Source organism: Lissotriton helveticus, chromosome 6 (assembly GCF_964261635.1).
Source record: "Lissotriton helveticus chromosome 6, aLisHel1.1, whole genome shotgun sequence".
Lineage (NCBI taxonomy): Eukaryota > Metazoa > Chordata > Amphibia > Caudata > Salamandridae > Lissotriton > Lissotriton helveticus.
Window position 1 is genome coordinate 1,552,292,255 of NC_136067.1, and position 26,511 is coordinate 1,552,318,765.

Sequence of the window (26,511 nt, forward strand, 5' to 3'; positions counted from 1 at the left end):
CCTCAAGGTAGCGATGTATGTCTTTTGCTTGGTTTGTATATTGTGACCAATACAATTTAACATAGTAGTCAATGCATAGGGGGACTGGTGGTTGCACAAGCAAAACACCCCGATGTTTCCCGCTGCAGTAATACTTACCTCTGTAAAGTTACACAAGCTGAATTCTACTCCTGTAAATATAATCCAAATGTACATTTCATTTTCAATATTAATGTTTTTTCCCTCCCTGTGAAATTCAGTGCCGTTAACAGTAACACCAATAAATATGCTAAGCAGCCCCACACGCCCGGCACTGGAGCCGCCACAAGTCGCCTAACCCTTACCATTCTCCATCTCTATCTCCTCTTCGTTGTCCCTGTCGATTCCGCATTTGTCCTGGTCGTCCATCTCCAGGCTCTGCTGGCTAGCCGCGGACTCACTGTCCTCTGCCATCGCTGGGAAGAAGAGAGAGAGAAGGCGCAGGTTATTGTTTCCTTAGAAAGCCAGTGACAGTGGGAGGATGACAAGGATGCTCACAATTTTGATTGGTTCGTTCTATAGCGTCGGCTCCTTTGCCAATGACAAGGAGAAGACCTGTCTTCAATGTGAGGATGGTAGGGCGAGCCTGAGAGGGGATAGGAGGACTTTCAAACCAACCATCACATGGCATGAGTACCATGGAGGGAGATTAGAGAGAAGGTGCTTGAAGTAGGTGGAGCTTTGTGCAAGAGCAGCCACTCCTATGCTCCCCAAACACACAAAAGTGAATTTGGCTGCAATGGGCAAAGCCGTGCCGATAAACTTCGCTCCCCCAGCGGTCTCAGAGTTCTTTTTGCTGTACTCCGCATCCCAAGCGGAGCACGGAGTGGCAAAACTCTGCAAACTCCGCTGGCGGAGCGGAGTTCACTGCACACCCCTACCCAACATTCACTCCACATTGCTGAGATTCTGGATGGGGTCATAGTCCTCACCACGTTGACCCCTGATGTGGGGTTTAGAGTTTTTGTTGAGAAGGGCAAAAGCTGCCTGATGGTCCAAAAATATATACACCCTCCCAGACAGAGTGAATTTAAGCCTTGCTTGGTACAACATTGCATATGTCATCTCTATCTCAAGTAGGTGCTTTGTTATGGAGACAAATTCCCCCCAGGCCTACTGCACCACTTGCATGTGATCCGGTTAGAGTGCCAGTTGAGATCCCCCATGTGTGATGTCTGTCCTGCTCCTGGCCATTGCTTGGATAGTATCTTGATCTCTGTAATTTAATAGCTTGGCCAGAATTGGTGTGGGTGGTACCACGGTTATTGGTTGAGAACCCAGTATGCGGTGTGCTCTTTCATTCACAAACATGAGGGATAGGTTATCACACCCAAACACCTCCACAAACAGGTTTTCCACAAAGGTTTCCATTTTCCCCATTGCTATAGATTCAGACACCTCCATGATGCACACATTGCTCCTGCATAAGCGTGTTTCCAAATCCTAATGTTTCCTCCTCACCTGCTCAAGTTCAGTCGCTAGTGTCTTTTGCATCTTAACAACACCGGTGAGGGTGTCGTCCACGTCTGAAATTCGTTGTTCAATTAGGGTGATTCGGTTGTCATATCTCTTCAGCCTTCCCCTCATAGCATTTAGCCAGTGTGTTAGTGCATCATTCTAACCATAATTTTAGTTAGTTTATTGTTCATTATTTTCAGGGGGCTTTTCATCTCTGGGTCTGAAGGGACTTGTGTCTGTCCAGCTGTTGTCCCTCAGTGGACTGCTTCCGGATCGTTTTCGGGGTCCTGATAGGGTTTTCTGGATTCAAACACCAGCTTACCCTGGTGCATGTTGCCTTTCCCCATCGCAAGCCTCCTCAGGCCACCCGATCTGTGGGCCTCAGGTGGGTGGGGAGACGAATCAGGCCCACACATGTAGTGCACTGCGATTGGGGGGGGAAAGTTGCTACTGGCTCCCTCTCTCTCTGCCCTTGGCTGGTGGGGTCTTCAGCCAGGCAGACACATCCACGGCCTCCCTGTGGCAGGTGCAATCAGGTCCTGGCTAGTAGTCATAGGCAGCCTTCCACACCTCTTTATTGTGCCATTTCGCGGGCTGCTGCAATCGTATGTTCACAAACTTTTGTCACTGGGCAAGGTGCTGAGAATTGATGTTATGCAGGTGCAGGTTGCTAGGGTGAACAGTTGCACTCTTCAGGTTTGTGATGTAGCGCACATAATACACATAACACGTTAGAGTGCAGTGTGGAGACTTGAACACAGGTGCCAGGCTTCACTGAATGATAAAGTGAAGGCACCGCTGGTTGTACAAAACAAAGCGTCGGGTAGCATGGAACGCAAAAAGCCAGGTAACGCTGGTTATGAAGAATCAAATGTCCAGTATTAATGCGCTCAAGTGAACTATGCCATAACCTGCATGATTGTTAAAAGTGAAAACTGGGGCCTGCTGGATTCGAGGAGCAGCCAGCGTCTGGATTTGTTGAAAATCCGGTGTCTTACAAACAACTAGAGTGCTGATTAGTAGAGATCAGTGAAAAGAAAGCGTGCAAAAGTGTAAATTAAGAGGGTAGCACACAAAAAGAAAACGTAAGTAGATTTGTGAGCTATTTCGCATTTGGATGGAACATAGGAAGAAAATACATATTGATCCAAGTGATAGTAAGAGAATCTCTATAACGGATAATATGTGATTGTACCTTACTATAAACAGTAATTTGGGGTCCGTTTTATTTGTTCTTTTCAATAAAGGTGGAGGTGCTACTCAGACATCAAATTGGATGTCCACTTAAGAAATAGTTAAACTTTTTCTGCATGTGTGTTGTTGTTGTGCAGTTTGTCCTGTGTGTTAGTTAAATGCTGTGTTAAGTGTGCTCAAACATATAAAATGTGGCAGCAACCATTTTCTAATCAACGTCACCTGCGGAAACTTATATAACATGGGTAAAGTGTGCTTTCTAGATATGTCAGAGTGTGTGGGACAAGTGCAGAGAGAAAAACAAAACCTCTCTACTTTTACATTTTTTGGTTCTGGAAGGACAGGAAGTCTTTTACTGGTTGCCAGAACTGTCCTACGCAAAGATTTTGGGGATCAATGAATATGAGTTGTGTGTAAAAAAAAAAAGTTTATTTGATATTAGAAAGATTTTGTTTTTTTTAAGAAGGTTTAAAGGAAAGCAGAGTCAGTTGAAGACTACATAAGAGATTTAAGAAAGTTAGCATCCTCATAAAGTTTGACAACCTTTTTAGAAAAAGGATTAACAATTTATGCTAGGTCTTGAGAATGAAAAGATTAGTTAAGAACTATGGATAAGAGATGGGCTCTCATTAAACAAAATAATAACATTGGCCAAAAAATGTGTACATTGTTCAGCTTGTGTAGCTGGGATTAAGAAGTCCGGTTTTAAAGAGGAAGCTGTTAACTTAGTGAATGAAGAACAAACGAAAAATTGTGAGAAATGACACCAGAAGCATCAGATAACGTAAAGAAGTTTACATGCAAGTGTTGTAGACGTGATTAAATTGGACATAAGGTTAGCAACAAGATGTACACAGAATGGAAAGCAATATACAAATGCCATTAAAAATGTTGCAAGGCAGATAGAAGACCAAAGAAAAAAATGAATTTGATAAATGATGAAGAGTTTACGACTGAAGAAGGCAGTTAGGTCATGGAACAAGTTGTCTTCTAAATGATGGTGTAGTGGATGATGTTAAAATATAAGGAAAGGATGTTCAAATGATATTTAACTCTGGGTAAAGTTAACACATATATTATAGGGGATATCTGAATAAGGAATAAAAGGAAATGTCATTGAAACCATATATGAAACCAACAGGATATGGGTGTTAAACAATAAAGTTGCTTTATGGGAGGGATACAAAATAATAAGAGACTTGCAGTAGGGAAAATATATTTGGCTGTAAAGAGGGATTGTGTGCTCATCTGGTTTCACCAAAAATATTTAGGTATATTGCTATATCAAAATTCAGATCCTCTTATAATTTTAATTGGAACTTAAAATGGCAATGAAATAAGAGATGGAAATAGAAATGATTGAAGAGGAATTCCCGTTGGTCTTCAACAACAGCTTAATATGTTTAAAAAGGTACAGACATAAAATAAGACTGTAAGGGAAGCAGTGACAAAAGTATTAAGGAAGTTAGAAGAAGTGGTGATAGTGCACATGGAAGCAACCGAATGGCTAGCCCCAGTGTTAGCAACCTGGCAGGAGAGATAAGATTGTGCACTGATCTCAAAGCACTAAAAAAATGTAAATGTTGACAAAAATCTACTTGCAAACATCAACATACCATAGATCACTATCCATGAGGATTACAGGTCATTGATCACACCTGATGAAACATTTAGGTTTAAGAGGATACCTTTTGGATTCATTTCTGCAGACTGTGTTTCAGAGAGCCATGCATGGCATTTTGAAAGGAATTTGATGAATTAGGGTATAACAGGATAATAGTTTAATATTTAGGAAGAATTTGAAAGAGCACAATGGAAGATTAAGGATGGAGTTATAAAGAGTAAAGGAGAAAATGTTAATACTGAAAGTGGGAAAATGCAAATTTAGTAGAGAAGAGTTGTTGTTTTAGGCCACAAGTTGACTGAGGAAGGTATAAAATCAAATGAAGAATTATTGAACACTATAAAGAGCATATCTGCCCCAGAAAATAAGTAAGAATTAATATCGTTCATAGGGGTTTATGGAACTTTATAGTAAATCTGCTGACAAAACAGCCAGAATGAGATCTCGTATTAGGTTAGAACAAAATTTAGATGGGAAAAATTTGTGGTTAGTAATTTGAGAACATAAAAAAATTATATAACACTCAGTTTATTCAGAGTTATGATGTAGAACCAGAATATATTGTCATAATGGATGCGAGCACCAAAGGCTTATGAGCTTCTCTGTAACAGAGAATAGGCAATACAGGAAGGACAATATTGTTCATATCTAGATCATTGAGAGATGCTCTGTAGCAAAAATGAAGGCAGCGCTTTGAGGGACTGTATATCGCACGAGGCTCTGGGGCTCTGGAGGCAGTCCTTAGCATCATTATCACCTGCAAGCGCTATAAAGTGTGATCTGAGACCCCGCTGTGCGGGAGAGTCAGCGCTATGGGGGACTGCATATCCCACGAAGCTCTGGGGCTCTAAAGACGGCCCCCTTAGTATAATTTTCACCTGCAACCACTATAAAGGGCCACTATAGGCCGCCTGCTAAGGCCGTGCCCGGCCAAAGCAGGGCAAGGGCAGGCCTGTCCTGTGACAGGAAGAGGCAGGGCAAGGCCACCCCCTTCGCCCTGTGGTAGAGTGTCTTCCCACCACATTTGGCAATTCTGCCTACGGGTGCCAGGTATGCCCATAATCGTTTATTAAATCTCCCTCTCGTATGGTTGCTGGCCTTGATCTTGACCTTGTTTAACCAGCCCATATGGAATTGTCAAGAGAGCCAGTTGGGATGTACTACTAGGGCGTTTTGTTCACTTTGACTACTTTATAAGGGACTGAAGTGGGAGGGGGAGCCCGCCACGAGTCCTTCTTTCTTTTTGAGATCCAGCAGATCAATCTATACAATAACCCTCACTTGTAGTCGATGAGAGCCCGGGAGAGTTGGACTGAGAGTCTACACCTCTGCCTCACACTAGGATTTCTAGGACTTTTAAGACTGCTGTCTGTTACTTTGTATTGTCACTTCTTCTCTTTTCCATAGCTAGTTCATATTGTGCAATTGAGGCCCACAGGGGTCTTTCTATCGTCTCCTTTTGTTTTGTTCTAGTTTCTTTAGTCGGTTGTGTTATTTTATTTTGTTGTATCGCACAGTTATCTGGAGTGGATGAAGAGTTCTTTGTGTATGTCATAGGCCGCAATCAGTAGAATTCATGATTTGTCTTAAGGAAAAATAGCCACATGTGAGATACTACCCAATCAAACCCAACTAGATCCCTAATGGTTAAAAGGAAGGCACAGGACGGGGCCTCTGGATCATCAAGACCCAAACAATTGTTATCTTCGGCAGCTGGTAATTGCGTCATGAATAAGATTGACACCTTGATCTCCGAATGTGAAGGTATTATTAACCCCCACCATTCCCTTAGCCCCAAAGATACTAACTATATCCCAGTCGTGCCTACCCCCATGTGTCAAAAAGAATACCACTAAGTATATCCCACAAATGTTTAGCAAACCTCGTCTGAGTGTAGGCGTAGACGTCTTGGGAGAAACTGGAAAATCGACTCCCTACACATTTGAGAAGTCACCAGCTGCCCATGGAACAGAAACTATTGAGTGCTGCAATCTATATTCTGTCTTCTATACAGATGCTAATAGAACTGAGGGGTCCCACATATGCTTGCTAAGTGTGTCCAACCAGGAAGTTCAATCTATGTTCTATAATCTAATAGGCATAATTGGGGGTCTGAAGGATGAAGTTGAGGCACTCAAAAAAGTACTGGAAGGCTGGTAATGGAGGGTGGGTAGCGAATGGGAAGTGAGCCCAGCCAGCCAACCTGGGGTGGTAATGAGTGAGCAGGAGGGTCTTCCACATGAATGCACTCAGAGGGAGGTCCCCCCAAATCAAGTCCAGTTGTCCCCATCCAGCACCCTATTTTAGATACTAAATATCTGACTCTGTTTGTATTTCGCCTTCTTCCACATCGAGCTTGCTAATACAATGGCCTGGGTTGGGTGGGGCTTAGGACCAACACACCCTGGGCAGCCCCCCCCCTAGGAGGACTCCTGCAAACGAGATAGAAAGGGGAGAGATGGCGCTGGACCAGGGTGAGTTCCCTGATGGGAAACCTAGTTTGTTACACAACAGGGGGATGGTTCAGAATGGCTTCTACATTCCCAAACAAGTAGAGAGGAAGGAGGCCATAATCTTCCTCGTGCAGGTGTCCAAGGCAAATGTTGGAACCAGGACTCACTCGAAAATAAGGTCACACACTGGTTCCATGAGGTTAGACACTGCTACTCTATCATTAGGAACAACATAGCCAGAGTAGAAAGGATTGCCATCCCTGGGATAATACATGATGTGGTGAAGGTCTCTTGTTCATAGACAAGGATGCGTCCTTGCCCCGTTTTTATTCTCTATTTACATTAACAATTTGGAGAATATTTTACTAAAGGACTGTATAGATATGCCTACAGCATCGCAACGCCTTATACCGGCACTTATTTATGCAGACGATGCTGTCCGGATGGCGAGAACCCCCGTGGCGATGCAAACTATGATTACATCGTTCTCCACCTTCATGACTAATTTAGAATTGAAGGTGAATTGCACTAAAACCTTTTCTATGAATTGTGGCGTTAATGGCAAACAGAGGAAAAGAACTATGTTTATTGATAAAAAGCCACTGGATCATGTCTCTAACTTCCCTTACCTAGGCATACTATTTGACTGCACAGGGCAATGGAAAAGTGCTATCAAAAGTAGAAATATGCTATTCGTCAAGTCTGTTATGGCCCTTAAACTGTTTAGCAAAAAGATGGGAAAGAGACCTGTAAAGGAGCTCCTACGTATTTATAAAGCCAGTTGCGTTGCAACTTTGGTGCGGGAATTTGGGGTAATTTTAATGTTTCTAGCCTGCAGCTGACTGAGAACAGCTTTTGGCGATATCTCCTTCTGTTCCGGAGGGTACTTCGACCCATAATTGCCACACTGAACTCGGCATGCCCTATTTGGAAGATCTTATTAGGGTGCAACCGGTTCTTCTGTGGCACAGGGTCTGGACTACGGATGAGTGTCATCTAAATCGCCTCATACTGGGGGACGCCATGAAATTGGAGGGCGCTCACCGAGTGAAATGGTTGAGATACATTAAAACTTTTTGTGACTACATCAATTACCCCGAATTCTATGATGATCCCAAGTCAATGGCAAAAATCTCTAGGAAAGAGCATGAGGTTAGACACTGCTACTCTATCATTAGGAACAACATAGCCAGAGTAGAAAGGATTGCCATCCCTGGGATAATACATGATGTGGTGAAGGTCTCTTGTTCATAGAGATATAATCGTTGGCCTAATGGCCATAGATTCATGAATGATTTCCAAGGCAAACTCCCACATATCGAGTAGGTTTCAAGCTCTCCAGGAGGAGCCTCGCCAGATCAGAAGTGATAGCTGTCTAACAGAAGGCAACACCAATAGCAGAAAACCCACCAATGCCGAATGACTGCACATGGATAGTATGAAAAGTTCTCTGGGGGATGCAAGGTCGGGTGAGAGGGATTTGATGGCTCATCGTCCTAGGACCCTGAATTCGCCCAAAGGCATCCATCATGTGTGGGGTGGGAGGTCTCTAACAAGGTCACGCCTACAGTAGTGTCCACCCAGGAGGGCAGCTGTGGGAGATTAAATATGGAGGCATTAGGTATTGAAGGCTCTGAACCCCTGTGTTCACCCAATATGATTCTGAACTAACAGTCCCAGATCAAAATTATCCCATGGAACGTAGGGGGGGATCTCCAAGTTGCTCTCAGAGGAGGAATGGGGCCAATATATAGACACCTGGTGCATTTTTTCGTTTTATTGGAGTGGGCGCACATCCTTCTGTCTAAATGTGGTCCAGTTTGGGAATGGAAGATCCTCTGGGACTAGCAATCTGGGTAAAAACTGTGGTCCAATGTAAAAGTAAAATCGTCTCCATTGACTCTTCTGATATTTTGGCAATCAACCTTGAGCTCCCTGCTGGCTTGTCTCTGAGAGTCTTTAATGTATACAACAGAGTCGGAGCTAGCAAAGCAGAGACCAGGACTGTAAATGTGTTCAAATCCACCCTCTCCGAATATAAGGGGAATAGTTCATTACTGGTGGCAGGGGATTTCAACTCTGCCTTTGAACTGCTAGCAGTCGCCCCTCCTGGTATGATTGTGGAGTGTGACAGGAAATGGAAAATCCCCCAGTTCTAACTTCCAAAAAGCAGCCCAGGGACTACATTGCGATCTAAGAGCCACCAATGGAAGGACCTGCTTGGATAGGAATGGTAAAATGACCTACAATAGACCAGACCACACAAGCAGAATAGACTATTTTCTGGTTGATTTAAGGCTTTAGCCCGCGGTACAGGACAGGTCGGTGGTGGAAAAAATAGATAGTGACCATAACGCCATGAAGACTATTCAATGGAATTGGGTGGAAGAGAACCCTTTAGCTAAAGAGAAAGTTAAAAACAAAGTAGTGAAGGAAGTTGATTTATTACTTTTCCTCCTAGAAAATGTATAAATGAAGAAATGAAAACCATTCACGACTTACTGTATTCCCAGAAAAGGGACCTATTAGACCTAGAAAAACGAGTGGATTGGATAGAGGCTAAGACAGCGACCTGGTATGATCATGCTTGGCGGATAGCCAAAATTTAGCTTCTAGCCACAGCATATTCAAACTCTAGGCCAGACCTGGTACAGTGTAAGACTCGATATAAGCTGACATTGGACCAAGACAGAATTGGGAGAGCATTCCTCCAAACCTTCCTCCAAACAGCCCTGATAGCCAGAGATAACAAGTCTTTTTGAAATAGAGAGCAAAGGTATTTCTTTTTTTTTGTTTAAGAGATTTTTATTGAATATTTTTAAAATAGAAAACAGTATACATGTCATAAGTATTGGAAGAGAATATATATTAATAAGGATTACGAAACGTATGTAATAAGAAAGAAGTGAATATTGGAAGGGGGAAAGAAAAAGGGAATAGAAAGGTATAGGAGGAAAAGAAAAGAAAGAGGAAAGAAGGAAAAGAAGAAAAGGAGAAAGAGAAAGAGAGGACAAGATTTAACGTGTGGGGATAGTAAAAGATAATCAAGTAGGAGATTTGGAAGAAAGATAAGAGGAAAAGGGGAGCCAAAGTAGATCAGATTTGATTTTAAGGGAAACAGAAGAGGATGAGGCAATTGCAATCCTGTGTTCATCACAAATAAAATTCCACCAAGTATGAACAGAAAGCTTAGAATTATCTTTCCAGCAAGATAAAATAACTTTAAACGCAAGAGCAAGAAACAGATCCAACAATCTAGAAGAGGAAGATGGAGTATCAATATCAGGTGACAGAGATCCTAAGAAAACATTCTTCAAGGATAATCAGACCCTCCAGGATTTCGCGATTTCGCGGTTTGCCGCGAAATCAGCACTTTTGTAAAAATGCCGCGATTTTTACAAAAGTGCCCGCGAAATCGGCACTTTTGTTGAAATCGCGGCATTTTTACCAAAGCCGCTATATCCTGGGGGGTCTGACTGATTATCCTTCTTGCCCCTCTCGGTGCACCATGATTTGTTTTCTGCTCCTGCGCAGCCCTCATGGCTTGCTGTGTACACCTGGCTCGAGGAAGCCGGAAATGAAGATCCTTGCCCCACCTTCAGCAGCCACTGACGCCTGTTATCGTCTCTGAAGATGGCTTCTCCTCCACAGTTCAAGGTGCTAGCCCCACGCCCCGGAATGTTTGCGTCTAGTTGCGTCCCTGACTAACCCTAAGGGTCCCCGCAGCTCAACAGTGGACACTGTGTACGCTCGAACCAGCAGGATAGATGCGACGTCACTGCACATCCACGTTGAACTCTCCCGATGTCAGCTGTGAAGCTCCAGTTGAAGCAGTTTCTTCGAGCATGCGCAGATTGTCACAATCCACGATTTCTGGACAGTGTGCGCATGCGCGGCTGTGCCCAGCCAGTTCCTACTGCCTGAGGAAGCACCATGGAGTCGTATGATGTGATCGCCAACCAGCCCGTTGTAATTGATAACGTGAGTGCAAGGTGGAGGGTGGGTCGGATAGTTCATACCCTGCTGAGGTCAGCTGTCCAGTGTCATTGGTTTCTTCATTACGCTCATTGCACCGTCCCTTCATTTAGTACCGTGCTTAAACCCAGCTGCTACTTAACGAACTAGCCCTTAACCGACCTGTCAACCGTTAGAAATCCCTTGCCACGACTGCTAGCATCCAACTGTAACCTTTAAGGGAGGCGGACTTGAGGTCCATCAGGTTTGGCTGGATGGCATTTAAGGCTCTCCTTGGATGAAAGCATCATCAGTAGTGACACTGTGGGCGGGATTTAAACATTGTAGGTATTGTGTTTATCCTACCACTTTTCCTCGAGCTAAAGCAGTATTCTAACCAGAATGCAGCCAAAAGTCCTAAGACTCTATGTAGGATCGACAGTTGACCCTGCCAAAATCGCAGTATTGATTTTATTAGTGACACATGATATCTGTCTTGCAGTTGCCTGGATATGCCAGACCTCAAGCTAAAACTGTGAATTAACGTTGTGTGCTATGAGTGAGATGTCTTTGACTCGCTATCAGCACGAGGTCATTACTTAATAGTGAACTGCTTAGACTGAAGACTTGCACAGCATCTCCCACACTGATCAGACACACTGTTGCTTTAAATGAAGCAAGTTTCTCATAGTGCCTATCAGCGGGGCATACAGTTGTGAAGGCCACATTCACAACCAGTCCTTGACCTCTGCAGAGCAAGCACGCAGCAGTAGTTTCATATCTGTCAGTTGTAATTGTTGGTAAGTGTGTCAGCGAGTTCCACAGCTGTCAAAATATATACAGTGCCAAAAAATTAAAGTGCAATGCTTGTAGATGAGTGGGTGAGTTTTATGCTTGTGGGAATGGATGGGAGTGGCGATAAAAGGAAGTAGAGAAAGCATGAGAAAGTGAAGATGGTGCTTTATGACATGAGATTTGCAGATGGAGGAATTCAGAAAAGTGTGGGGAGAAATAGGTGTCTAACAGTGAGATATTGCAGAGGAAAATGGGGGGAAGTGAGAATGGGAGTGTCTGAGACCCTCCAGAAGTGGCTTTTTCTTCCACAGACCATAATAATTAATTCACTGTGTCTACATTGTAAATAAATCAAATATACATATCTTCATGTTGTTAAATAACTAAAAAAACTAAGATATCTGTGTTTGTTGTAGGAAGAATGGGCAAATAAAATGCCGCAAAATTGCCGCTAAATTTCCATATTTGTGCCGCTAAATTTCCATTTTTGTGCCGCTAAATTTGCTAATCCATGCCGCTATATCCTGGGGGGTCTGGATAATGATACGGATGAACAAAACATTGACATACAGATATTCCAAACTTCATTCCAAAATGAGAAAACAGGAGAACAGTCGTACAATAGATGTTTAAGTGTTCCAATTTCTTTTGAGCATGGCCAACAGAACGAGGAAGAAGTTTGTGCAAACTTATGGATACTAACAGGGGTAATAATAACTCTATGGTATATAAACAATAAGGATTGAGTAATACGAGCAGCAGTAGATACTTTAAACAGTTTGGACCATAAACAATCCCACAATGAGACGGAGAGGGAAACATCAAGATCGGTTTCCCAAGCGATCTCTATAGGTGATTTAGGGCGATCTTTAACATTTGATAACAAAATGGTATAAACAAGAGCAGCCTTAGGTTGTTGAATAGAAAAGAGAGGGTAAAGTAGAGTGATAGGGGAGAAAGAAGGAAAGACGTCAGTTAATGAGAGGGAGGATAAGTTCAATTGGATGGCAGACGTTATAACGGTGTATTCATTCAAAAATGAGGAAGGCAAGTGAAATAAATTTTGCAGTACTGGAAACGGAATGATAGATCCACCATCAAAAAACTGATGGACAAACAAAATATCCTTTTCTTTCCAGTGTTTAAAGTAGAAAGATTTGCCTTTGTATCTAAGGAATTTGTTGTACCACACTACAGATGATAAGAAACATTGAAGAGGAGAAAGATCAGTAGAGAAAACATTGTGTAACATTGTTTGGGAGTATTTTAAATTGGGATATTTTGTTAAAAAAGAACAATTTGACATAAAAACAGTATGTTGAAATGAAAAATCTTTCAAAAGGGAGCGTTCTAGAAGAACCCATTTAGGTATCGGATTATCAGTAAAATCATAGGCCAAGGAAAAGGATTGTTTAATCAAGAAGGCGGAATGGTATGTTTTAAAATTAGGGAAACGAACACCACCTTCATTTTTAGGACGAATCAGCTTATGCAAGGCTATTCGAGGATGTTTGTCATTCCATAAAAATTTAGTACAAATAGAGTTTATGCGGAAAAAATAACAATATTAACAAATAATAATAAAAACTGCCCTTGGATTCTGTGTTCAACCACAGAAGTGGGTGGCCCACATTGACAGTTTGTAAGCATGTGGAAATTCTGAGGGGCAGGAAGATGGAGCCCCCCCAGAAGAGGACAACTCCAGCAAGCCATGTTCCTAGCATTTCCCTTAAATGAGTCCAGATAGGATTCCTAATAATTTATATCAGGCAGATCTGGTAGTGTGGGGCCTGATATCCACATTTAGTCAAATGCTATACTCTTGGGTATGGAAATCCTGCATCTTGGAAACTTGCAGAGATTATTCCAGTCTTCAAGAAGGGTGACTGGACTTAGCCCGGGAACTACACGCCCATTAGCCTGATCGACTCCTTGCAGAAAATGTTCTGCAAACAGGTACTCGCTTGCCTTCAGGAGTAGATCTTGGATGAAGATGTCCTGTCTGATTTTCAGGCAGGCGTTTGAGCTAATGTTAGTACCCTGGACCAGTTTTTCTGTTTTGTTTGCATCTTTTGGAATGAGGTAATAATAAGTAGGGTCAAACTTTTTGTTGCTTTTGTTGATTTATGAACAGCTTTTGAACTGGTACCTAGAGGCAAACACTGGAGGGTGTTTGTCAAAAAATTGAATTCTTGCAAATTTGTTGGATATTTTGGTGAGACTGCACGTGGACAACCTTGCCCAGGTTAGATGCTGGAAAGGAGGGACAACTAACCGAACCCATCAAGGTAAAACCTGGAGTCAGAAAAAGATGTGTTCTAGCCCCACTCGGTTTTCATTATACATTTACTAGATGGTGGAGTATCTGGATAGAGATGGGTGTGATGCACCTAAAGTCTGGAGAGGAGGGTTTTGGCCCTCCTCTTTGCCTACAACTGCCTATTAATATCAGAGTCACCGCAGGGGCTCCAACGTTATTAAATCATTTTTATTCCTTCTGGGATGAGCGGGCTGGAATTGAATAGTTTATAGAGCAAATGTATGGTTTTCTTTAACCGAGAAACAAAAAATTGTGAGAGACGCATGTTAGTGGGAGAGTACCCAATTGACTTGGTGCCAACTTTGGGACTTACTCCTAATCTGAGTTGGACCCCACAGCTGGAAAAACTCATGTGTCACTAATCCAGCAGACTACAAGTATAGCTAACATCCACAGATGGACAGTGTCAAAAGGGGTGGTCCCTGCCTTCGAGATTTACAATACCAAGACATTGGGGTTGAATTGTACGGGGCAGAACTGTGGGGAAGCTGGAACTTAGACAGTTTACCACTTATTGAACATAGGTTCATAAGATCACTCCTCAATCTCCCGGTGAGCACTCCCCAGATCCATGTTCTTTTAGACTTAAAGAAGAAACCTACACAAAATAGAATGAAGACGCTTACTTTTTTGGCATTGGGTGTGGTCTACTGAGGCTCTTGAAACTTATCAGGTGGCCCTAAGCGATCTTAGTACATCCCTAGTGTCAATAACATTTTCTGGATGAGATCCATTAGGGCACACCTGAGGAAGCTGCGGTTGAAAATATATATTGGACCTAACCAAGATGATGTGCTCGATACCGGAAGGAAGAGTTAAAGACATTTACTGGGAATTCACATATGTGGAAAATGCTATTAAGTGCAAGGGATCGCTTACATTAGCTTTCATAGATTTCAAACCCAGCCCGTGATTTGATCAAACCCTCGACCCTGCTGCTGTGCAGAAATTGTATTTCCAATTCAGATACAGGACCCTTCCCACTAAAATGTTTTGCAGAAAATGGCAAACAAAAGGCATGCCAGATGACTCGTGCCCAGTATGCTCAGGTGGGCCGGAAACTTTGCTACATTTATAATTTGTTTGCCCTGTTACAAAAACATAAGGGGCAACGTTAATTGTCCCACTGTGCAGGACAATTGGTACCAGACAGCACCTTGAAGCATACAGAATACTCAGCACAGACACAAGCAGAGTTGTGGTGGATGGTATGGCTAAATATTTGATGGCCCTATAGATGGGGGCTCAAAGGGTATTATAAGAACAGAAAACTATTGGTGTGTGAATTCCAAACACAATAGGTGATTTATCCACTTCTTGCGTCATCCCAGTTTGAGCTGCTATCCACCGAAATGATAAAAAGTAGACAGTTTTGCTTTAAAATGTTACATTGCTAGATTTGTGTTCTCTCAAAAACCAGTAATAGGATGGGCACTATTCGCTGCCTATGTCTAGCCTTTAAAGTGAAGAAAGGCACGTTTTTAATGGGTTTTATTGTTTGACTGCCTTTTATATGTGGCAAACACCTGCTATGCTCTTATTTGTGATTGGATAATGTGTGTGGTTGTATTTTAAAGCTTTTATTGCACTTGAAATTTTAATTGTGCTTGCTACAAATTGTTGCATTGGAAATGGCCAGCACCTTCAACAGCTTCCAGCTAGCCCTTCACATGACAACTAATTGTATGCTGACGTTAGGAAAACATTGTGGGCCTAGGAGGCCATATTTTCTGACCTGCTGCTAAAGTCAATTTGTTGTTATGAGGGCTGGGCTTCGTACAACCTTCTTGCAAATGTAACGCGCTGTCAGAATGAGTTGATTTTTACTTTTAGAGGGCAGCTTTGAGATTTTGGGCCAGATGTACGACGCTTTTCAGCGTGCGCAAACAGGTCTTAAACTCGTTTGCGCACGCTAAAAAGCATGGGCCCAAAGAGTACAAAGAGTATTTTGCGACTTGAAAATAAATGTGACTCGCAAAATACTGTTTTGCGACTCGCTATTAGGAAGGGGCATTCCCTTCCTAATAATGACCCCAAAGCTATGTACCAAAGTTTTGCGTTTGCAATTTCGGTCGCAAAACACTCGCAAATTACCAGCTACTTCAAGTAGGTGGTAATGCATTTGCAAATGGGAAGCGGTCCTCAGGGGACCCCTTCCCCTTTACAAATGTTTGCAATATTATTTTTCAAGGCCTGCCCTTTTTAGGTCTCGCTGGCGTTGCAGCGCGAAGCGCTGCCGCCAACGAGACTTATAGCCGCCTTCATCCCTGTCAAGGGAGTATCAGCTGTGAACGAGCCCGATACAGACCTGGGCACGAGCCGACCCAGGTCTGTGAACGCGCTTCAAGGTTGAGCAGCTTGTGCACGTTTGTTGGACGTCAGGCGCGCCGCCAGACCAATTATCCCAGCATGAAACTCTACTTCCTGAGGCCACAAGACCAATTATCCCAGCAGGAGTCTCCACTTCCTCAGGCGCTGCAACAATTATCACAGCATGAGACCCACTTATCACAGCATGTCAACAGGCGCCCCAGGCTGCTGGAGCACTCAACTATAATTAATGTGCAGTTGAGTGCTCCAGCAGTGTGGGGCGGCTCTCTGCATGCTGTGATAATTATCACTTTGGGGCCTCATGCTGTGATAATTAGGGCAGCATGCTCTATTTGCAGCACTGAACATTTTCAAAGAAGGCGAAGCAGCGACATTCATTGGAGACACTCACCCTCACTAACCCTCACGCCCTCACCCCCCTCACTCGCCCTCACCCCCTCACACCCCCTGACCCCTCACACACCTCCTCACCTCCTCACCCTCACACCCCCTCACTCTCACACACCCTCACACACCCTCACACACCCACACTCACACACCCTCACTCACCCTCACACACCCTCTCACCCTCACACCCCCTCACACCCTCACACCCCCTCACCTTCACACCCCCTCACCCTCACTCACCCCCTCACCCTCACACCCCCTCACCCTCACACCCCATCACCCTCACACTGCCTCACCCTCACACCCCCTCACACCCCCTCACACCCCTCACCCTCACACCCCTCACCCTCACACCCCTCACCCTCACACCCCCTCACCCTCACACCCCCTCACCCTCACACACTCTCACCCTCACACACTCTCACCCTCACACACTCTCACACACTCTCACCCTCACACCCCTCACATACCCTCACACACCCTCACACACTCTCACCCCCTCACCCTCACACCCCCTCACCCTCACACCCCCTCACCCTCACACCCCCTCACCCTCACACCCCCTCACCCTCTCACCCTCACACCCCCTCACCCTCACCCTCACACACCCTCACCCTCACACACCCTCACCCCCCTCACTCACCCTCACACACACTCACACACACACCCTCACATACCCTTACCAGCATAGCATAACAAAACATAGCATAGCATAACGAAACACAGCATAGCATAGCATAACAAACAAAAGCATAGGATAGCAAAAGCACAGCATAACAAAACAAAGCATAGGATAGCAAAACACAACAAAACATAGCATAGCAAAACACAACAACGCGTAGCATAACAAAACATAACAAAACAAAGCATAGCAAAACAAAGCATATCATAGTAAAACAACAAAACATAGCATAACATAACACAACAAAACATAGCAGAACAAAACATAGCAGAACAAAACATAGCATAACAAAACATAGCATAACAAAACATAGCAGAACAAAACATAGCATAACAAAACATAGTATAACAAATCAGCATAACAAAACATAGCATAACAAAACATAGCATAACAAAACATAGCATAACACAGCAAAACATAGAATAGCATAACAAAACAAACCATAGCATAACATAACAAAGAATAGGAAAACAAAACATAGCATAGTAAAACAAAACAAACCATAGCATAACATAACAAAGAATAGCAAAACAAAACATAGCATAGTAAAACAAAACAAAACATAGCATAGCATAACATAACGCAACAAAACAGCAGAACAAAACAGCAGAACATAACAAAACATAGCAAAACAAAGCATAGGATAGCAAAACAAAACATAGCATAGCAAAACATAGCATATCATAGTAAAACAACAAAACATAGCATAACATAACACAACAAACCATAGCAGAACAAAACATAGCATAACAAAACATAGCATAACATCATAGCATAACAAAACATAGCATAACAAAACAGCAGAACATAACAAAACATAGCATAACACAGCAAAACATAGAATAGCATAACAAAACAAACCATAGCATAACATAGAATAGCATAACAAAACAAAACATAACATAACAAAGAATAGCAAAACAAAACACAGCATAGTAAAACAAAAAAACCCATAGCATAGCATAACATAACACAACAAAACAGCAGAACAAAACAGCAGAACATAACAAAACATAGCAAAACAAAGCATAGGATAGCATAGCAAAACATAGCATAACATAACTTAAAACAAAACATAGCATAGCAAAACATAGAAGAGCATAGCAAAGCAAAACATAGAATAGCATAACATAACACAACAAAACAGCAGAACATAACAAAACATAGCAAAACAAAGCATAGGATAGCATAGCAAAACATAGCATAACATAACTTAAAACAAAACATAGCATAGCAAAACATAGAAGAGCATAGCAAAGCAAAACATAGAATAGCATAACATAACACAACAAAACAGCAGAACATAACAAAACATAGCAAAACAAAGCATAGGATAGCAAAACAAAACATAGCATAGCAAAACATAACATATCATAGTAAAACAACAAAACATAGCATAACAAAACACAGCAAAGCATAACACAGCAAAGCATAGGATAGCAAAACACAGCAAAGCATAGGATAGCAAAACACAGCAAAGCATAGGATAGCAAAACACAGCAAAGCATAGGATAGCAAAACACAGCAAAGCATAGGATAGCAAAACACAGCATAACATAGCGCATAACATAGCGCATAACATAGCGCATAACATAGCGCATAACATAGCGCCACATAGCGCATATAATTAGCGCATAACATAGCGCAACATAGCGCAACATAGCGCGCGACATAGCACATAACATAGCGCGCAACATAGCGCATAACATAGCGCATAACATATAGCGCATAGCGCATAACATAGCACATAACATAGCGCATAACATAGCGCATAGCGCATAACATAGCGCATAGCGCATAACATAGCGCATAGCATAGTACATAACATAGCGCATAACATAGCGCATAGCGCATAACATAGCGCATAGCACATAACATAGCGCATAACATAGCGCATAACATAGCGCATAGCATAGCGCATAGCGCAACATAGCGCATAGCATAGCGCATAGCGCATAACAGAGCGCATAGCGCATAACATAGCGCATAACATAGCGCATAGCGCATAACATAGCGCATAACATAGCGCATAGCGCATAACATAGCGCATAACATAGCGCATAGCTCATAACATAGCGCAACACATAGAGCATAACATAGAGCATAACATAGCGCATAACATAGCGCATAACATAGCGCATAACATAGCGCATAGCGCATAACATAGCGCATAGCATAGCGCATAACATAGCGCATAACATAGCGCATAGCGCATAACATAGCACATAGCGCATAACATATCGCATAGCGTATAACATAGCGCATAACATAGCGCATAGCATAGCGCATAACATAGCGCATAACATAGCGCATAACATAGCGCATATCGCATAACATAGCGCATAGAGCATAGCGCATAACATAACTCATAACATAGCGCATAACATAGCGCATAACATAGCGCAACATAGCGCATAGCATAGCGCAACATAGCGCATAGCATAGCGCATAACATAGCGCACAACATAGCGCATAGCGCATAACATAGCGCATAACATAGCGCATAACATAACGCATAGCGCATAACATAGCGCATAACATAACGCACAGCCCATAACATAGCGCATAACATAACGCATAGCGCATAACATAGCGCATAACATAGCGCATAGCGCATCACATAGCGCATAACATAGCGCATAGCGCATAACATAGCGCATAGCGTATAACATAGCGCATAGCGCATAGCGCATAACATAGCGCATATCGCATAACATAGCGCATAACATAGCGCATAACATAGCGCATAGCGCATAACATAGCGCATAACATAGAGCATAACATAGCGCATAACATAGCGCATAGCCCATAACATAGCGCATAGCGCATAACATAGCGCATACCATTGCGCAACATAGCGCATAGCGCATAACATAGCGCATAACATAGCGCATAACATAGCGCATAGCGCATAACATAGCGCATAGCGCATAACATAGCGCATAACATAGCGCATAACATAGCGCATAACATAGCGCATAACATAGCGCATAGCGCATAGCGCATAACGCATAACATAGCGCAACATAGCGCAAAGCGCATAACATAGCGCATAACAGCGCATAGCGCATAACAGCGCATAGCGCATAACATAGCGCATAACATAGCGCATAGCGCATAACATAGCGCATAGCGCATAACATAGCGCATAACATAGCGCATAACATAGCGCATAACATAGCGCATAACATAGCGCATAGCGCATAACATAGCACATAGCGCATAACATAGCGCAACATAGCGCATAGCGCATAACATAGCGCATAGCGCATAACATAGCGCATAACATAGCGCATAACATAGCGCATAACATAGCGCATAGCGCATAACATAGCGCATAACATAGTGCATAGCGCATAACATAGCGCATAGCGCATAACATAGCGCATAGCGCATAACATAGCGCATAGCGCATAACATAGCGCATAACATAGCGCATAACCTAACCTAACCAAGCATAGCGCATAACCTAACCAAGCATAGCGCATAACCTAACCAAGCATAGCGCATAACCTAACCAAGCATAGCGCATAACCTAACCAAGCATAGCGCATAACCTAACCTAACCAAGAATAGCGCATAACCTAACGTAACCAAGCATAGCGCATAACCTAACCTAATCAAGCATAGAGCATAACCTAACCAAGCATAGAGCATAACCTAATCAAGCATAGAGCATAACCTAACCAAGCATAGAGCATAACCTAACCAAGCATAGAGCATAACCTAACCAAGCATAGAGCATAACCTAACCAAGCATAGAGCATAACCTAACCAAGCATAGCATAGCCTAACCAAGCATAGCATAGCCTAGCCTAACCAAGCATAGCATAGCCTAACCAAGCATAGCATAGCTTAACAAAACACAACAAAACATAGCATAATATAATAAAACATAGCATAGCTTAACAATACACAACAAAACATAGCATAACATAACAAAACATAGCATAACAAAACAAAACATAGCATAACAAAACAAAACATAGCATAACAAAACAAAACATAGCATAACAAAACAAAACAAAACATAGCATAACAAAACAAAACATAGCATAACAAAACAAAACAAAACATAGCATAACAAAACAAAACATATCATAGCCTAGCAAAACATAGCATAGCATACCAAACACAACAAAACATAGCATAGCATAGCATAACAAAACATAGCAAAACAAAGCATAACACACACCACACACACACAACCACGCACACACAACCATACACAACCACACACAACTATCTATCTATCTATCGCCCTCACTCTATCTATCTATCGCCCTCACTCTATCTGTCTATCTATCGCCCTCACTCTATCTATCGGCCTCACTCTATCTATCGCCCTCACTCTATCTATCGCCCTCACTCTATCTATCGCCCTCACTCTATCTATCTATCGCCCTCACTCTATCTATCTATCGCCCTCACTCTATCGATCTATCGCCCTAACTCTATCGATCTATCGCCCTCACTCTATCTATCTATCGCCCTCACTCTATCTATCGCCCTCACTCTATCTATCGCCCTCACTCTATCTATCGCCCTCACTCTTTCTATCTATCGCCCTCACTCTATCTATCTATCGCCCTCACTCTATCGATCTATCGCCCTAACTCTATCGATCTATCGCCCTCACTCTATCTATCTATTGCCCTCACTCTATCTATCTAATCGCCCTCACTATCTATCTATCTATCAATCTATCAATCTATCGCCCTCACTCTATCTATCTAATCGCCCTCACTATCTATCTATCTATCAATCTATCGCCCTCACACTATCTATCGCCCTCACTCTATCTATCGCCCTCACTCTATCTATCGCCCTCACTCTATCTATCGCCCTCACTCTATCTATCGCCCTCACTCTATCTATCGGCCTCACTCTATCGCCCTCACTCTATCTATCTCCCTCTATCTATCTATCTCCCTCTATCTATCTATCTATCTATCTATCGCCCCTCACTCTATCTATCTATCGCCCTCACTCTATCTATCTATCTATCTATCTATCTATCTATCTATCAATCTATCAATCTATCAATCTATCGGCCTCACTCTATCTATCGCCCTCACTCTATCGGCCTCACTCTATCCATCGACATCACTCTATCTATCGACATCACTCTATCTATCGGCCTCACTCTATCTATCGCCCTCACTCTATCTATCGCCCTCACTCTATCTATCTCCTCTATCTATCTATCTATCTATCTATCTATCTATCTATCTATCTATCTATCTATCTATCTATCTATCTATCTATCTATCTATCTATCTATCTATCTATCTATCGATCTATCTAACACCCTCACTCTATCTATTGCCCTCACTCTATCTATCACCCTCACGCTATCTATCTATCGCCCTCACGCTATGTATCTATCGCCCTCACTCTATCTACCTATCACCCTCACTCTATCTATCTATCTATCGCCCTCATTCTATCTATTTATTTAGATACTGATTGCCATCACTCTATCTATCTGTCTAGCTATCTATCGCCCTCACTCCTATATATCGCCCTCCCTCTATCTATCTATCGCCCTCACTCTATCTATCTATCCCACTCACTATCTATCTATCCCACTCACTCTATCTATCGCATCACCACAGCATCACTCAGCACCACCACAGCATCACTAAGGGGCACAACAACATCACTATGCGCTACCACATGATCATTGAATGCCACAGCATCACTAGTCGCCACCACAACATCACTCAGCGCCACCACTGCATCAATCTGTGCAACCATTAAACAACAACTGGGTCAAATATGATCTCTCAATGTTTCAAGCTTTATTACAAATGTCACAAAAAGAGGTTAGTATTTCACTTCTGTTCTTGGATTTTCGTCACAATAAAATACACTGAACATATTCTTCACAAAAGTTATTTACAAAAGTTTAAGCTATTGCCATTATAAATTACAATAACTTTTATTTAAGTATTAATTATTAAAAAAATTCAAAGCCATTGTTATTTGTAATATCAATACATCTAAGTCACGTGAATACAACACATATTGCATTACAAATGCTATAGGTGTCACATTTGCAAAAGTTATAACTATTGACATTGTAAATGACAAAGCTATTATTTTTGCTATTTTCAAAACCAACACATATATAAAAAATGTGTCATTTACAATACCAATAGCTCAAACTTTCCTACTGCGAGACCTTATGCATTGCAAATGCTTGTTTATTAGTGCATCCCATTTTCCTTTAGGAAAAACGAGCTGCATTAAACAAAAAAGTATGAAATATTTGACAAATAAGATATAAAAAATTAAAAATATGAAATACAAATTTGTAATAATGATTTACTAATTTTAGTGTGTAGAATAATACTTTTTTAATACCCTTACTTTGAGATTTGTTCAGCCAGCTATAAAAGAAATATAGGACTAGAGGGTTCTCTCTTGTTGTTGTGAATATTTTCCCCCTTGTTTCCTGACCTGCAAACTAATTCTCTTTTGGGGGGTTGCCTTCTTCATTTTAAACACACTGTTGTACATGCCAAATAGCGCCTCGCAAATGCGATGCAATTTGCGAGGAGCCATTTGGCAGGTCGTACATCTGGCCCTTTATTCTGTGTGTTTTTAACTTTGCAACCACTTTTTAGTATGATTATATGTATATTTATGTATGATGTACTTTTAAGATCCTAGTGATTGAAATAAAGTTCACGTTGATGATAATGAAAGCATTAGAGGTATACTGAAAGATAAAACATTTCCTGTGTGGGAAAGGTTTTGTTATAAAGACGGATCCCAAAACACTAAAGCAAGTATGTGAGAAAAAGGGAATTAACAGTGGGTTGGGGGAATGTACAAATAAAAGTAGCACTAGAGAAATATGACTTCAAAATAAAGTACATACCAGGGAAATCCAATGTGATAGCAGATTACTTTTCTATGCTAGTAGGGTAACATGAAGAGAAGTGTTATGGGACAGAGGATGAAGCTGGTAAGTACAAAGTAGATTCCATAATTCAGGGTGCTACCAAAGAACAAGAAAGGAAGCAAACAATATTAACGGATAAGACCTTACAAGAAGTATGTGAGAAACTAAAAGAAGGTTGGGAACAAAACAAATTGTGTAGTAAAGAAAGTAGTATATTTTGGAATGTAATCTATGAATTATCAGATTGTGAGGCAGTATTAGCTAGAGGCACATGATTAGCTGTGCCTGTGTCACTCGGAGAAGAATTGATTGATTAATACCAAGCAGGTCGTTGAGGAATTTGTAGAATAAAAGAAAGAATTCAAATACATTTTTGACGGCTTGGGTTGGACCCAGATGTAGAGAGGAAAGTAAGAGTCTGCTAAGAATGTAGTCAGAGTGATAAACGTTTTTGAAAATACAATCAAAACAAAGGATTCATTAATATGCAATCTGAATAGAGTGGTCAGAATTGAGGAAAGGGATGTAGAGACTAGGATACTTTAGACGGAATGGTAAAAGGAGCATGGATCAGAAGGAGACACAAAATCAGTCAATAGCAGATTTTCAAGATGGAAGGAAAAAAGAAAATAGTTCATTTATTTATTGACCTTTCTGCTACCTTGGCTTAGTGTCTCTATTTATTTTTTATTTGGTCCTCCGATGGATCTTACTCATCGCATTGAGGGGTGAAGGAAATTAGGGTGTGGGCGCTGGTTACCCAGCGAGGACCAGGAATTGGTAACCAACTTATACATTTGTAATCAAATTAGATATCTTACTCTCAGAACCATACTGTAAATGTACAGGATGGCAATAGGAAGTCTGAATCTCCTGAAGAAGTTCAAACGGGCTAGAATTACACAGACTAACAACACTGCTACACCTATACAAAACAACAACAGCAGAACCTGACGTTCTCTGAATAGTTTATGACTATTTCTGCTACAGATAAAAATCCCTGGCACAGTTCCTGGCGAATAAATGGTAATGTATTTAAAAGACTCAGACATCTAAAGAGTTTTAGTTAATTTTTGGAATTAGTCATGATAATCAATACATCAAACGTCTTGTAGAAAGCCTATTTATGAGTCTCGAATAAGCCAATTTCAGGTTGAGTGTAAAACTACACATTAATACAAAGTTGAAAGGTAAAGTCTAAAGTTCATAGTAGGAATAAATCGGAGGAGTTTCAAATTATCAAGCTCAAGGGGAAATCTAGGCAGGACATTACGAGATATGGTTCAGCCAGGAGTCCAAGGAAAGTCCGCTAAACAAGAAGTTCCTGCTGTTTGCAAGGGCAACAAAGCAAATCTGACCATACAGAAAGCAAGAAGTAGTCGCATCAAGACTCCATCCGCAAAAAAGTAGAAGAAGCCCCTCTCCTCCAGGGAGCATTTGATATTATAGTTCATCAGTCCAGATGTAACACCCATGTACACCATTACCATCAGACATCCATTAGGTAAGGTGCAAAAGTTGCAACAAGAGAAAATCCTCCTACACCAAGCATGGGAAATGACTGTCCATCTCAGGCCCTCAGGTTGGATCACAAAGGACCATATATTGCTGGACTTTTCTCGTGTTCTAGTCGCAAATGTCCAGTTCTCATATAAGTATCAATAAGTTTAACACAATATGTATCAATTCTCCTTGTGTCTCATGGGAAACTACAAGAATGTTACATGAGTAGGAGCTAGAACAAAATACCTACTCACAGGCCTTATGAGACACTGCAGGCCTAAAGAATGAAGCCAAGTTAAAATACTAAGAAAGGCACTTATAGCATAGTGCTGTAAGAATAAATGTAAGAAGCTGGTGTTCAATTTCTACTGTGGAATTACCTTTATTACAAGCACATGCACCATCATGTATTTACCACATTTCTAGTGCTTGATTACCACCAGCATTTTCCTGGTTTGAGTTTCTGTGTGTACATAACATAACGTGCATTTGTAAAGTGCACGTTCACCCAGGGGAATCTTGGTGTTGAACAACAGATGTTTATTGTTACCCAACGGTATGCATTTTTTCGGCCTCAGAAGGATGAAAGACCGAGTGTGCCCGCCAGGATTAGAACCTGTGACCATGACGTCAAACTCGGGCTCCTACAGTGGATGCATTAGTCCAGTAAGCCACCAGATCCGGCTTGATATGATTTGGTATTGCCATACCACTCTAAATCTGAAGTATACAAAAACGTGGTGGATGGAATTCTTGAATTGATCTCAGCCACTGATAATTAATTGGGGCTGCTTCCTAGTCCATTGTATTTTGCGTTCTATGCCACCTTAGATTGGACCTAGCCATATGCAAATCAGTCTTGACCCTGCTCCCATGGGA

General features: G+C 41.9%; 1 long non-coding RNA gene across 1 annotated transcript in view; it reads right to left on the reverse strand.

The window, feature by feature from the left end:
- Positions 1–327: 327 nt before the first annotated feature.
- Positions 328–26,511, reverse strand: part of LOC144763599 (uncharacterized) — a 235,522-nt gene continuing 209,338 nt past the window's right edge. Inside the window, exon 3 of the long non-coding RNA XR_013596237.1 lies at positions 328–434. This is a non-coding gene — a long non-coding RNA (uncharacterized LOC144763599). The remainder of the gene's footprint in view (positions 435–26,511) is intronic.